General features: G+C 33.9%; 1 long non-coding RNA gene across 3 annotated transcripts; it reads left to right on the top strand.

The window, feature by feature from the left end:
* Positions 1 to 8749: 8749 nt before the first annotated feature.
* Positions 8750 to 13677, top strand: LOC141608944 (uncharacterized). 3 transcript variants are annotated; one of them, XR_012527080.1, is made up of 4 exons: positions 8769 to 9136; positions 10173 to 10216; positions 10399 to 10481; positions 13298 to 13677. It is a non-coding gene; the product is annotated as an uncharacterized LOC141608944 (long non-coding RNA). The 3 variants fall into 3 exon arrangements; XR_012527079.1 differs by having other exon boundaries at positions 10173 to 10226; XR_012527078.1 differs by lacking the exon at positions 10173 to 10216 and having other exon boundaries at positions 8750 to 9136.
* Positions 13678 to 15874: the final 2197 nt, after the last annotated feature.

Below are 15874 nucleotides of genomic sequence, written 5' to 3'. Positions count from 1 at the left end.
ATGTTGCGAATTTTTCAATTTTTCTATAACACCATAGCACGTTGTCATTTACATGTACTTATTATCGTCAATTTTTGTCTTGCGAAGTTTTTTCAATGAGTGATGCATTATACTTAGTACGGAATATTTTGCATGTCATCAGTTTGATCTCTACAACACCATGACACGTTGTCATTTACATGAACTCATTATCTTCAATTTTTGTCTTGCTAAGTTTTTTCAATGACTGATGCATTATACTTAGTATGGAAAATATTACATGTCATCACTCTCATCCCTGCATAATCAAAGACCATGAATTATTTCATTCTATTATTTAAATCAAAGATCATAAATTATTTCATGCCTAATTTTTAGCTCTTAAGTTCATGCTATAGAAATCGATTACTTTACCAAAAAATTTCAATTTATAAAGGTAGGATCACTTTATTTGACCTTTATTTCACTACTTACTCTTCTAATTTGTTTATTATAATCTTTTACATTATTGAGTATCGAAATTTCATCTAAGTGGTAAGTAGTTAATTGTTTTTCTTCATATATGTTTTTATTTTTATAACTCCCTTATTCTTGGATGCTTGTTTATAAAAAAAAATATACTTGCTTACATTTTTCATTAATATGCGGTGCTTTGTTTTTTTGTAGAGAAACGTTAGTTAAGCATGTTTTAAAATAAACATATCTCGTGAGAGACGACCTCTCACTAAATTTATTGAGAGACCAGTTAGAAATTCATGAAAACATGGTACAATAATAAATAAAATGGGTACGTATACTATAAAATGGGGTACTAATAAAAATGGTTATGATACATGATAAAATATGTACAATTGTTATGAAAACATGTGTACCGAATAAAATAGACTTTTTGAGCCACAATTAATAATAAAATGGGTACGAAAACATACATACGAAGTAATGCTTTTGTTTTACAAGTGTACAAATGATTATTTAGTTTACCGTGTGTATTTAAAAGCACTATGATTTATCTCATCTTGCACATTTTTTTGATGTTTTCTTCGATCAGGTGACAGATTATGAATTGATTAAGAAATAAAATAGAGATAGAGACTGATTAGTCGAGTTTTAGAAATACTAAATTGAGCCAAATTAAAACCATTATTAACTCAAACTAACCGAAGCAAAATTTGTTTATTTCGGAGAAACCAACGGAATAATGGATAATTGGTCCCATATACAAACTACAGTCATAGACGATGTTTTCTGCAAAATAACATCACAATTTAGGGGTTAAAATAGAACGTCCAATTTCTCACCTCAATGCATTTTATATGATTTTTTCTTGTTCATTGGTGATTTAATGATGGAAAACATAGAAATATTCCACGAGAATATTTTTATAAAATAATGTATTCTTCAAGTTCTTATACTGACATTGCACAAGTAATTTTATGAAGTAATTTTAGGAGGAATTGTAGTCAATTTTCATTTTCATTATTAATATGGAATTCATCTCTATGTTGTAAACACATGAACGAAATTGTGCACATATTACCCTAACCTTATAATTACGAGAGTTTTTAATGCGTTATAGTAGTATATTATGGATTTTATAAGTATTACTTAGTATACATTGCTATTTTTGTATAGTTTATTTTTCTTAATTATCTTAATATCATAATTTATAAAATGAAGTTATATATTCCCGTGCACTTTGCACGGGTATTAAGCTAGTTAAGTCAATAAAACAGAACATAAAAGTAAATTAATAAATTAAGTTAGTAATAAATATAAAATGAAAATTGAATTTTTTGTTGGGAAGTAACAATATTTTAAGTTATTATGTAAGCGGTCATTGAACTGGTTATACATTTGTGAATTATATTTGTCAAGTTATGTATATTTTTCTCGTTTTCAAAATATATTGATATTTATAGTCTAATTTTTTTGCTACCCTAGACATGAAATCCTAGGTCCTCCTTGTTAATATAAGATGGATATTTAAGTCTTAAACAAAAATTTGTGTTCAAAGACGGAAGAGTTGGAGACATAACAACCCATAAATAGCAAAAATGGGTAGCAATCTTCCTAGACTGGTTTATGAAAATAGTCTTTCATTATATTTTGATAATCAATATATAGTATAATAACTCGATTCAAAATCAAATCAATTATATCAACATATTACCCATAACTCTGCATTTTTCAAGGTCTCTTCGGAGATTTTCATGATTGCCTTTGATCGACTATTGAATTATGGGTTATTATTTATATGTGATCGTTGAAGTTTTCTTTTTTAATGCCGAGTAACTATTAATCGGTCTTTATTTCTTTGATTTTTGTATCGACAAAATAGATAACTATTAAATAAATAGGGACGAAATCACTATTACGAAGTATTTTCTACTCAAGGTTTTTTTGGTACCTATTGATCGATTGCGCGTATTATTTTTTAGATTGTATGATTGATGTTTTTATGCTAACAATTCGTTGAAATCCATGCAATTAATTACGTATGGACCGAATTGCGTCATGATGCGTGGTTCTATGTGCATCGATTACGTATCTAGCTTACGTAATTAAGTAAGCTATTTTAGTCATAAGTGTGTTTCTCAGGTCCTATAATTTCGTCCTTTAAATGAATCGATCATAATACCGTACAATTAGAAAATTTAATGTTAAAACGATATATTTGGGTTGAATTCTTGTGTGTTTTATTCATCAATAATTAATCACCTTATATAGGTGTACAAAAGAATAGTCTAGCCCAAATAGGATTATCGTGATATATAATAAACTATAACAACTCGACATCTATCAAACTTATACTTCGTCTCAATGTCTAGCTGTCTCGACTTGGTCTTTCAATCAGACTCAACTTTCTTTGCTTCTCGACTTCAACTTCTTCTTTGTCTCGATTTCTGCTATTATCGTCATACCCCTCCCCCTCCTCAAATGGGGCCTAGAGAAATCGAATAGCCAATTTGGAAAAGAGGAAGGAAAATCGGGCCTTGCCTAATGCCTTAGTAAATAAATCGACTGACTGAGTCGTAGTTGGAACATAAGACGGACATATCAAACCGTGCTTGAGAGCGGACTATACAAAGTGACAGTTTACTTTGATGTGCTTCGGTCGCTGATGAAAAACCGGATTCTTAGCAATATAAAGAGCGAATTGACTATGACAGTAAACCATCATTCCATCTTTGTGCTCAACGCTTAAATCACGCAACAAAGCTTGGAGCCATACAAACTCACAAGTGAGAGCGGTAAGAGAATGATATGAGCGAGAAACAGACTGTTGTTTCTTTGTCTTCCATGTTAAACGATATGTTTGGGTTGCATTCTTGTATATTTTATTAATCAATAATCAATCACCTTATCTAGGTGTATAAAATAATAGTCTAGCACAATAAGGATTATCGAGAAATATAATAAACTATAACAATTCGACATCTATTAAACTTCTACTCCGTCCTCAATGTCTAGTTGTCTCGACTTGGTCTTTCAATTAGACTCGACTTCCTTTGCGTCGCGACTTTGACTTCTTCTTTGTCTCGACTTTTTCTATTATCGTCACACGTAATCAAATAAAATTAAAACCGAAATAATGTGCATAGAAAAACTATGCCGAAGAAAAAAAATATATATATACAACTTGTCGTATATACATGCAGGTATAGACTCATGATCTTTGTGTTGTGTTTTATATCAATGTCATAATCTTACAAATTTTTATAGCATGCATATAGTCCGATCACAAGAAGATGAACGATCAATTTCAAACTCAAAGTTTATAACACAATGCAAACATCATGAATTGAAGTTTATTAAACTAACTAGAGTATGTACTAAATTCAATAATTATAAAAGGCAAAAGGCAAATTTATAAATGGAAGATTAGGGTTAAATCATCGACGATCTTTAGGATTTGATTCGAACATTCGACCAATAAAAAGGTTTTGTTTTGATATATTTAGTAAAACATTTTAACTTATTGAATAAAACGTTATTCCGTTTATATTTTACACACACACACACAAAATGACATCTATTATCCCATTCATCACCTTATTAAATTCAGAGATCAGTTGACTCACGTAAAACAATTTTATACGTCGAAAGTGTAAATAAAATAGGACAAATATATTATCTCGTATATATATGGACGGGATGAGAATTATTTTGATTTCAAACTCAAAGTTGATAACACAATCCAAACATCATGAATTGAAGTTTATTCAAATAAGAGTTACTTAGATTTTACACTCTTTTGAAATCCTTTTTTGTTTTTTGTTTTTTTAAAATTACTCCATTTTGAATTTTTTTTGTCAAAATTACTTCCATAAGTTAAATTTTGACCAAATATTGCTTCAAAATTTCTACTTAAATGCTAATTTCGTCTGTTTTTGAATTTATTTCGTTTGTGATTTAGCTAATTTATATTTTGAAAGGTATAACTTTGTAGATAAATGGAGGAAAGGTTCAAAAACAGACAAAATAAGCCACTTAAGTTGGAGTTTGAAGCAATTTTAGGTCAAAATGTAACTTAAGTGAGTAATTTTAGACGATAAATTCGAAAGGGAGTAATTTTTTTTAAAAAAAGTGAATTTCAAATGGGAATAAAATCTAATTAACTTTTAAAATAATTAGCGTATAGACTAAATGTAATAATTATAAATTGCAAAAGACAAATATATCCATAGATCGGAATAAAAAATTAGGATTAAATCATCAACTATCTATAGGATTTGATTCAAATATTCGATCAATAAAAAGATTCTTGTTGATATATTTAGTAAAACATTTTTACTTATAAATAAAACATTCTTCCCTTTATAGTAAATACATGCACCCAAATAATTAAGGACATCTATCATCCTATTCATCCTCTTATTGTATTCAGAGACCGGTTGTCTCATTTAATACAGTTATATTCGTCTTAAGTATAAATCGCCTCAAATACTATTTTATATAGATGGACGGGACAAGAGTTTGTCATCCCAGAAGCCTTCTGTTTTTTGTATTATCCATCTATTTGACCTAGATTTTATAATTTAAGTATGGGCGAATCCACTTGGTGGCAAGAGGTAACAGCTGGACCCCAAACATAAAAAAATTTTGGTAAGAAAGACGGATTTTCGCTATCCCAATTATTGTTAAATAGTAGATAACTAAATGTTATCCCATGAAATTTACAATAAAAGGGTGGTGCTCATTCATAAACAGAATTTTACTCTTTCATGGACGTAAATGACCATTTTATCCCTCACATATCTACACCCATTTCTATGTCATGCTTATCAATCCCTCTAAGCCTCTCAACCACCACCCGACCTACTGACTGCTACCACCACCCAACCACTCCCCCACCGCCAACCACCGCGTACCTTCTAATGCAGCCGTCGGCCAGAACCGCACATCCCCACCCTATTCGTCCACACCAACCCAAACAACACTCGCCGCCACCCCACCCGCCCAGACCCGCCCTCTTTGACCACACCCACCCCATGGCCCGCCAATCTCATATCACTCCACCACCCTAGACTAACTGAGACCCATCCAAACTCGCACTTTTCCTCCCAACTCGACTAGACCCTACACCCAAACCTTCTGCACGACAACCTCCTACCTCAACCATCCCCTCCGTGACCCAGCCGCCGCCATAACCCCCCTCCCCCCAACGTTTCTCCATAAACTCTAATTTTCATAACACCCAATTTCACTAACCCTAATTTACTTAGTTGATACAAAAAATTTGATGAATAGTTAGTAAAATTAGAATTAATACTTGATTATTTGAGAATTATTATCCTTAATTAAGTAATTTGTTGACAATTTGATCAATTTTTAGAGGAGTAGAAGAGAGAATGAGTTTTTTGGTAGAATAAGGGCGATGTATGGAAAAATTACGACAAAATGTCTGCGAATGAGTAAAAGCCGAACATGAAAAAGCAACTACGTATGTAAAATATATAAAGTTAATACATTTTATTTGTCTTTTACTAAAGTTTGTAATATATTTTTAAATTGACATTTTGGGTATCACATTTTTATTTTCTTTAATAATATTATATAGAGTTTATTTTTTGTGGTGATTTATAAAGTAAAAATAAAAAAGTGTTATATATCAAAAAAATGAAAATTCGCTAAAATGCAAGATGAAATTTTTTTTCGATAAAATAGAACATAAAAGTAAATTAATATATCATAAATTAGTAATATATATAAAATAAAAATTTAATTTTTCGTTGGGACGTAACAATATTTTGAGTTATTATGTAAGTGGTCATTGCACTCGTTATACATTTGTGAATAAAATTTGACAAGTTATGTATATTTTTCTCAATTGCAAAATATATTGATATTTATAGGCTACTTTTTTTTACTATCCCAGACTTTAAATTCTCGGTCTATCCCTGTTAATGTAAGACGGATATTTATAGGCTATTTTCTTGCTACCCCAGACATTAAATCCTGGGTCCGACATTGTTAATGTAAGACATATTTTTGTCATAAACAAGAATTTGTGTTCAGAGACAGAGAGTGGTAGACATAACAACCCATAAATTGCAAATATGGGTAGCAATCTTCCTATAAAAGGTACTGAATAATAATCTTTTAATTATATTATGATAATCAATATTGAACACAATAATTAATTTCGCAATCTAACCAATTACATTATATTATTCCATTTTAAAAACATTTATTGAATAATTTTCTTAATTCATGGATAATATCATGCATTTTGAATGTATAATAGTATCCTAATAATAATAACCTACTATATTAGTAAAAGATTATAACCTATATAAATTTACCCAAGTGTTAGGCTTATATACTACCAAGCAATTCAAAACGAGCATTCATATAATTTTCAACTAACGTGAAATCTTTAATTTGTTGGGCAAATGACTACCTCTTACCCACTCGACAACATGAAACCAAACACTTACATTTTCTACCATCTCCCTCCCTCTCAGGTACATTGCAGCATCACTCTTGAGGTGGTGTACCACAAATATTAACGTAAAATCACATATTAGTTGGTCAAAATAACTCCTTAGTAGTACCTTCGTCTCAATCATTTATTTGACTTTAATTAAAATACTCCGTACAAAATATTAGAAAAAAGCGAATAGATGAAAGTAACAGAGAGTGAGTAGCTTTTCGTAATCCCCGAAAGTCACTGTCACCAAGGTCGATCTGTCTAAAGCAAGGTTTCTAGATATTATACTTCATATGTGATATGTGAAAAGGACCAGTCTTGCATAATACTATCTCATTTTCCGTATTGTTATCCTTCTATATATGGTTTCAAACTACTTAACACTTTACATTTACACTAGTCTTAATTTTTTTGTAATGTACGGTCTAAAGCAAATACTTACACTAACATGTTTTTTTGAAACATATGCAGATTACAAGTGATGAGGACAATGCTTTACCACCCGTGTGAAATGAAGTGTTACATAATGATTGGCCATAATTTTTTTTTTTAGGTTTTGGACTTTGAGTACAACCTATGTGGGTGTTTATCAATTTATTTCACCCTTGTACTAAATTACTCATTGTCTTCTTTTATTTATGATAAAATAAAATGTGATGGCCAATATAATAATGAATTTGTGTTCTTCAATTAATTGGTCTCTCTTAAGACGAATAAAGACGGATAAGAACAAAATTGGTCAAATAATACTCCACTTGGCTTAGTTGGCTAGTTATATAAAAAATTTATTTTGCTAGTCGCTAACTAAAAAGTTTCTTTTTGTTTTACTCATTTTATTTGACCCGCCTTAAGATATATAAAACATTTATTTTGCTAGTCGCTAACTAAAAAGTCTAACTACCTAGCAAGTGGGTGTTGGAAAAAAATCCCTATCCAAAACGAACTCAGGCCAAGAGTTCAGTTTTTGGATTATAATCCCGTAAACGTCTCCGATGACCTTAAAGCCTCTAGACCAACAACACCCCTGAGTCTACTGCCAAAATCTAAGAATGGCTTCTACCAAAATAATTCCATTGTATGACACACAGTCACATAAACCAATATTCACAACCCTCAAATACCATTAAAAATTCATCGTGAACAAAATAGTGTAGATACCTCATTTGTGCACCTCCCGTAACCACCCGGTGATGATTGGGCCGCATGTTTGGTACACGGAACGATTTATGACAGTTCGTAACTTTATCGTCAAGTGATAGCTCAAATACTTGTGTCTACCCTTTAGTCGTCATCTACGCGCCATTACGGTCATTTTGACAGTAATTAGAGTTCATTTGGAGTCCGGATAAAAAAACCGCTTCATTTTCTAATAAACCGTTTAAAATGTCGAGTCGGAATATTCTGGAATATTCCGGATATTTCTATTCCATTCTTTAATTTTTGTCTTTTTGGTATAATATTTCCCGAAAATCATATTTTTAAGAATAAGGAAGTCGAGATCTACCACAATTCCATAAAGAAACGCGGAAATCTTTCTTCCGCAGGAGGAAATCTTTCTTCTGCAGGCCGCAGCAGCTGCTGCGCCTCCTCCCCAGCCCTTTTCTACATATTTTCAGATCTTTTCGAGATTTGTTTCCAAAGCGGGGAAGTGGTGATTGACCCCCATAACTCTTAGCAATTGTGAAATCGACCCCCATAACTTTCAATTAGAGTAATTTAACCCCATAACTTATACATAAAGTGAATATAAACCCCATTCAAAATCTCACCAATATCTCATGGTATAGCAACATGTATACGTATATTATAATAATACGGAATACATACAATCTATACACCACTTTCACAACTACACTAACTTTCCTAATTTTCTTCTGTGTCACTTACTTCGTATCCATTCCCATCAATCCTCCTAAAAATCTACTCATATACTCCATTAATGGCCTCCTTCTTTTATTGTTAACTCAATGGCTAAAGTTATTAATTCACAGGTACCAATATCACTCCTTTTCTCTTTCATTTACTTAGTAAACCCAAAACCTAATTTTTACCCCAAATCATCTCAATTTCTACCATTTTACTGTATAAATCGGTAACGGGACTGCCCAAGGAATGATCTACAACACATTTACGGAGCTCAAAATACCTCAATAGCTAAACCCTCGGGCTTGATTGATCGAATTGAGCAAATTGAACCGTCGGAGCTGGAAAGGATTCTTGCAAGTAATGTCACAAACACAAGTAAAATTCGTGTTCTAGTTCTATAATTTTTTTGCGGGTCTCAGACTCAGAAGTAGCATGCAGTTTTATGTAAGAATGTATGTAAGACACTGCGGCGTATAGAAAAGTTTTACGATGTAACTGTGATTTTGGTGGCGTGGTTATTGCGAGCGCGCTGATTGCTGATTGCTTCCCGAGAGTGCCACGACATGAAGGGCACTAGTAGTGATTTTTGAGAAAGTTTGAGGCTTTGGTGGACTAGTAGGAAGGGTAGTTAAGTGACAGATTAAAAAGGGAGGTAGCCGGTAGGAGATTGTTATTTGGAAGAGGAAAATTGAGGTTTTGGTGGACTAGTAGGAGGGTAGTTTGAGTGACAGAAAAAAGAGGGAGGTAGAAGATTGGTATTTTGAAGAGGAAAATTGAGACTCTGGTAGACTGATACTTTGTGACAGTCATTCTACGGTGCCTCGGGACTTGGGTAAGCGATGTACTGATTAGTCTAAACAATTGTGTATGTATTTTAACAATGGAAGTTTACATTTTACTTTTTAGCGAGTAGTGAACCGTATTTCTGATCTTACATCTGTCTTTGTTTCGAGGCGGTGTGTGTTTGCCCGGGTGAAAGGGATCTTGACTTACATCATGAACTAAGGTTATGCGTTTTAATTCAACAGATACGAGAGTGTTGCTTGGTCATTTTAATAATGTCACTTTCTGATCTATGGCGGATTGGTAGACTTTGTATACATGTATTCGGTTACTGACGGGGCCATTATTAAAGTATTCGGTTACTGGTGGGGCCACTATTTAAATTTCTTATTGTTTTACACATTAATAAGAAGTTAACTGTTGCTTTTTGCACGAGGGATGCTTGCGGATGTTAGCTAGTTCAGTTCATAAGACAGAACACATGAAGCAGTGAACCAAGGTAATAGTGTGACCCTGATGCTTTTAGTGCTCACTGCTATGGTCATATATGTCCTTGACGGCTAGACACTTATTGTCCTACTTCTATTTACCTAATTTAGTTCCCTGACAGGAACACAGAAATGGACTGTGGTCAATTTACTGTGATGAGTGCAGGTCTGGTTCTGTAAGTTTTTGTACTGTAGTTAACGACTGGTATTTAACTACAACAACAACAATGGATATTTAACAACAATAGATACTTGTGTCAAAATTGCACTTAACAAGGTCTTTATAATTTAAGAAGCTTAAATAGATATTTGTCTTATTGATGCCTAAATAGAGAAATGGAAATGCAGATAATTGAGTCAACTGAAATGTCCCAGACTAGTGGTGGCGGTATTCCAATCAGCGAGATTTGATCCTTAGTTGCTGTGTGCAGGTACTTTATATTTGCAAGTGCTACTTTTATGTCCAGACTCCTTGCAATTTGAGCATAATTGTTGTCCTCCTCTTGGAATCCTATATCCATATGTTTTGCGCTTGCCTTCCCCATATGATCTTTTTCTTTTATTAGGAGGTCTTCCGTATTTGACTCTAGGATCACTTGGTAAAATTACACTCCCATCAATTTTCTTCCACATGCTTTGGCCATTCAAGGGCTTCAAAGAGAATGCATAGGATGACTCATAAGCTTCTTTGCTATACCAAAATGCAACATAATTTTCTGGATTTTCATTCTTCAGGCATATAGCAGTTGTTGCATGTTCACAAGGAATTCCGTTCACATCCCAATATCTACATGTACATGTACTTTTATCTAGCCTGACCGCAAATGTCAATGCACTATTATGAGTATGCCCCACTTCATACACATTTGGGCATGCCTCTATAGCTTGCCAATTTCTCGTAGCTTGCATTTGATCATTTATTATTGCTCTTACTTTAGGTGTAACAATGCTAGCACATTTGGTAGCTTGTACTTTTTTCTCCACCATCCTAGACATAACCTTTCTTCTTATTTCTTCTAGCATGGTTAAAATAGGCTTCTCCCTAGCTTCAAGAATCCATGAGTTAAATGTCTCCGCCATATTGTTGCAAGTAACCCCAGTGCATGCCCATCGTTTATAAAAGCATCTGCAAAATCTTTTCACGTCTCTTGAGCACATTTCAAGATGAGCTTTTGGGCTTAGCTGTCTTAGGTCATCCATTGCATCATTGAACCCCTCCTCGGTATAGGATTTCACTGCTTTCCAAAATAACTTGTGCAAGGGAGCGCCTTTAATAACTTTGATCCAATTAGTAAAGATGTGTCTTGCACATAGCCTATGCTCCGCTTCAGGTAGCAATTTCGCTATTGTTGGGAGTAAACCCTGTAGAAAAATAGAGTAATATATTATAACATATAACCAATATCATAGCTAAAAATAGAGAAATATAGAGAATTATACTAACACACACCTTTTGTTGATCAGATAATAGCGTCCATTTATTTCCAGTTTGCATATCTAAATCTTCAATGAGATGCTCAAGAAACCAAGACCAGCTTTCTTTAGATTCTGATTCAACTATAGCCCACGCAACAGGAAACATCTGATTGTTGGCATCCCTAGCAGTTGCACAAAGCAATTCACCCTTACAATAGCCTTTAAGGAATGCACCATCCAAACCCAGTACTCTACGACAACCATTTTAGAATCCTTTCCGTAAAGGTAGAAAACATATATAAAACATATGGAATTGAGGAATAGGCCTTAATATGTGAGGTTTCAAGACTAAAAAAAACTTGAGTCCCTTGATTAAATCTTTTTAACTCATACATATAGTCTCTTAGGGATGTATATTGCTTCTCCACCACCTTTGCACACGCAAATAATGCGTTTGTTTTTGCAATTGCAGCCTGCCATCAGGAAACCGTTACGCCATATGTGTCCTCCACATCCTTTATGAATAATTTCAACTTCCACGTTGGATGTTTAAGGAGTTTCTCCTGATACTCCTCGGCTAAAAAATTCGCATTAACCCTTTTATTAATCTTGGTCGGTTCGCACGTGTGAATGTCTTTGATAAATCTTACCTGCAAGCATTTATATTCTTCTGAATATCTGGCACTTAATTTCCATTTGCATTTCGGATAATTTTTACACTTCACAAGCACCCTCTTTGGTTCATTATGACAATAGATCCAAGCATTACGTGTCTGACAACTATAGTAGATTAGTGCTTTTCTAAGCACGTCAACTTTGTCAAATAATTGTCCCAACTCAAATTGCACAGAACCAAATGGTGTATCATGGTCATACGTAGGCCACCCACATTTTTCATCAACTTCACGACTCTCTTCTTCGTCACTTGGGCTAAATGGATTTTCATCATCGGATTCTCTTTCGTAAAAATTTTCTTGCTCACCTAGTTCGGAATCATCCTCATCTACCCCCAATAGTCATCCTTAATCCCTCTAACCCTTTGTTTTTGTCCTTCTATTTCTTTATGTTTCATGATTTGAGTTTTTCCGGAAGAATTTCTTTGCAAAATCCATTTTTTTCTTTTCTTGCACCTCAATAAACTCATCATCACTGCTGCCAGCATCATCGTTATCAATAACCTCCTCGGGATCACTCTAGCATACCTCCTTATATTCATTTTTTGTAATATCCTCATGATGATCATCCCGAGTCTGAGTCATTTTTACATCACTGACTTGTACTGGAATCTCAAACGTGTTGCTGAGACTAACTTCACATGAGAAATCATTTATCACAGTAACTTCCTCAAGAGTTTCTCCATCCAAATACAACTCAATGACCCCATGTGTAACCCCTTATATATGCAGCTCTTCTAAAGTCTCTTCATCGCATAATATTTGCATACCCACACCTTTAATGCGATAAAAACATGTTGCTCCCGGGTGTCCTTACAACTTCTTAGCCATGGTGTTTACGTTTTTCAAAGATAATTTCAATATATCTGAAGTGCCCTCGAGACAAGTTCCACCCACATACTCGAATGTGTCATCCTTGCCCATAATATTCCCTCTATAGTAACATAGACAAGTGATGAGATTTGCACCATCTATTAGTACAAATATGAAACAGTAATAAGTATAAAGGTGAATAATACTAATTGTGCTCTTATGTAGAAAATCAAATAGTAAATACACAGTGGTAACTTTAAAGTAAATATTGCTAGTGAATTACATCTGGTATTAATTTTACTATGGGGAATATTGATTATTGTTCTTATTGATTGTGTTTGCAGATTTGGTAACCCTAACTACATACTACAAATCAAGTGAATAAGGAAGCAATTATTGATCGATAATAGGAATCTCTATATATACAAGGAGAATACACAACAAGACAAAAACTTAATTAGATTACCTTTGCTAAGACTTGACGACATGGGAGTTTTGCTTATGGCTGCTGCTTTGAATTTTTTTTTTTTTTGGTTACAGAAGTTTGAAAATGTGTATTGTTTATGAAAAACAACCATGTATGGAAAATCTGTATTTGTATACGTATATGGAGAGTATAATTATTTTTTCCTTATATTTTTTTGGTGAGAAATTGAGGAGATATTGATTTCAATGGGAGATATTAGATACAATTTGAATTGGGTTCAAATTTCACTTTATGTATAAGTTATGGGGTTAAATTACTCTAATTAAAAGTTATGGGGGTCGATTTCACAATTGCTAAGAGTTATGGGGGTCAATCACCACTTCCCCGGTTTCCATAGTTTTAGTCATTCCATAATTCCTCCGTGTGATTAGTATAAATAGGGACCTTCGTTCCTCATATTCCTCACGCGAGTGTCCGCCCTTCTCTTCTCCCTTTACATTCTAAGACTGTGCTCTAAGCTTATTGATGTCTACTTGCTTGATCAATCGACCACGTAAGCTCGGATCCTTCTAAGTACCAAACTCGGTGCATGACCGACCAATTTGACCAACTACACTCAATCAATTAATCAATTAATTTAATCTAAATCCTATCACGGGGGCACTTTCATCATACATTCGAGTCGAGCAATCACTAAATGTTAACTTAGTTAATCTCGTTTCGTCAAACATGTAAGTCTGAGGGTGTAAATCCCTATTTTATTATTGTATTTTATTATTGTACCAATTAATGTAAGCTTTACATCAAAAATATGTTTAAGAACGATTTCTAAAAACCCTTTTATCAAATTGTTTTTATGGATTAACTACAGGCAGACGTCGAGAAGAAACGCAGCAACTGCTGCGCCTCTTCGAAGAGTCGCAGCATCTGTAGCGCCTCTTCCTGAGGTTGCCGCAGTTCCTGCTTTTCTTCTTCTTCCTCGCCTCTCTGTTAATTCGTCTTTTCCTCTTTCTTTTCTTTTTTTCTTCTTATTCATCCCTATACAATGATTTCAATACATATTCTTAAATATTTTATCGCTTTAAATCCGACTTAAATCCCTTATAATCAATATTTGCGGGTTTTGGTCATTAAATCAAACCCGGATTTTTGGAGATTCGATTCGTTCATATCAAGTCTATGGAATTCGACTTCTGTATATTTTCATCCGTTTGTCACATCTTTCATTCGTTTTCATCTCATTATTTAACCTAATTAATTTGTAGTTAGTTTATAATTCACTTTAATTCACTACAATTAACTCAAATTCGTGTTAATTGTTTTATCGCTTTTACGACCAATTCACATGTAAATAATATGCTAAATCACTTTCATCCGAGTCAAATATCAACAATCAATCATTAAACACACCAATGAACATCAACAACACGCAGTTCCGGCTTCACAGCCAGAGCTCACCTCAGAAACAGACGCAGTGACCACTACGCCTCTTCCAAGAGACGCAGCATTGCTGCGCCTGTTCCGAGTTGCGCTCTGTCTATGAACTTCCGTTCTTGCTTTGAACTAATTCATTAGTTTACGTATTAATCGACTATTAACCGTAATATCACTTTAATATGTCCGTGTTATCCTAATTTGTTTTCTCTTGTTTTTTCTCAAATTATCCGTCTTAAACATATTTTTAACGTAAATCAATTAAGCCGTTGGAATTTATTGTAATTTTAATTATCATTGTTTATTGTATTGTATGGTTTATTTACTTGTTCTCACATGTAATCAATTTAAACCGTAATTCGACATACTTGTATGCTAAATTACGTGTTTACCGACATAGTTTAATTCACATGGTAGGATTAATCCGTGGATGTTGCATTGCATGCATATAATTGTCAACATATCAAGTACAAACGATCTTCCCTAATCATTAGTATAGGCCGCTATCGAGGCGGGCGGGATTAGGTGTTCATTTATAGGACTTCCTAATACGTACCCTCACTCCTTACTCCAGATCTCTGTGAACATCCGTGTTCATTGGCATCAACGAGAGTAATTTTAGACATAGAATGCTAAGGGTAACGAGTTCTTAGTGTTCATGTCACTACTTTGTGTCTTGACATGGCACGAGGTAGTTGAACGGTTTCCAATTTTCCACAATAAATTGGTGGCGACTTCTCAAATGCAAACACTTGTTTCCCAAGCGCCCCGTGCCCCCCCCCGTGTCCACAGTTTGGCGACTCCGCTGTGGAGTAATACACTTACGTGTTGCCAAGGGTGAAACTTGAACAAGGTTAAGGAATATTTTATATGAGACAGTTGTCGGTTTGCATTACTCGACCTTCTTAGGTCGTTTTATTCGGCCTTCCTAGGCCCCAACCCATTCGACCAATCGTCCCGTCTGGACGGTCCAAATTCTTATCTGGGCCTAAGGATGGATAGCGATTGACGTCAACCATACCATGATGCTTACTTATGTTTGTATCAAGGGCTTTTACTA

This window comes from Silene latifolia, chromosome 10 (genome assembly GCF_048544455.1).
Source record: "Silene latifolia isolate original U9 population chromosome 10, ASM4854445v1, whole genome shotgun sequence".
NCBI classification, from domain to species: Eukaryota; Viridiplantae; Streptophyta; class Magnoliopsida; order Caryophyllales; family Caryophyllaceae; genus Silene; species Silene latifolia.
This window is presented reverse-complemented; position numbering and strand designations above follow the sequence as displayed.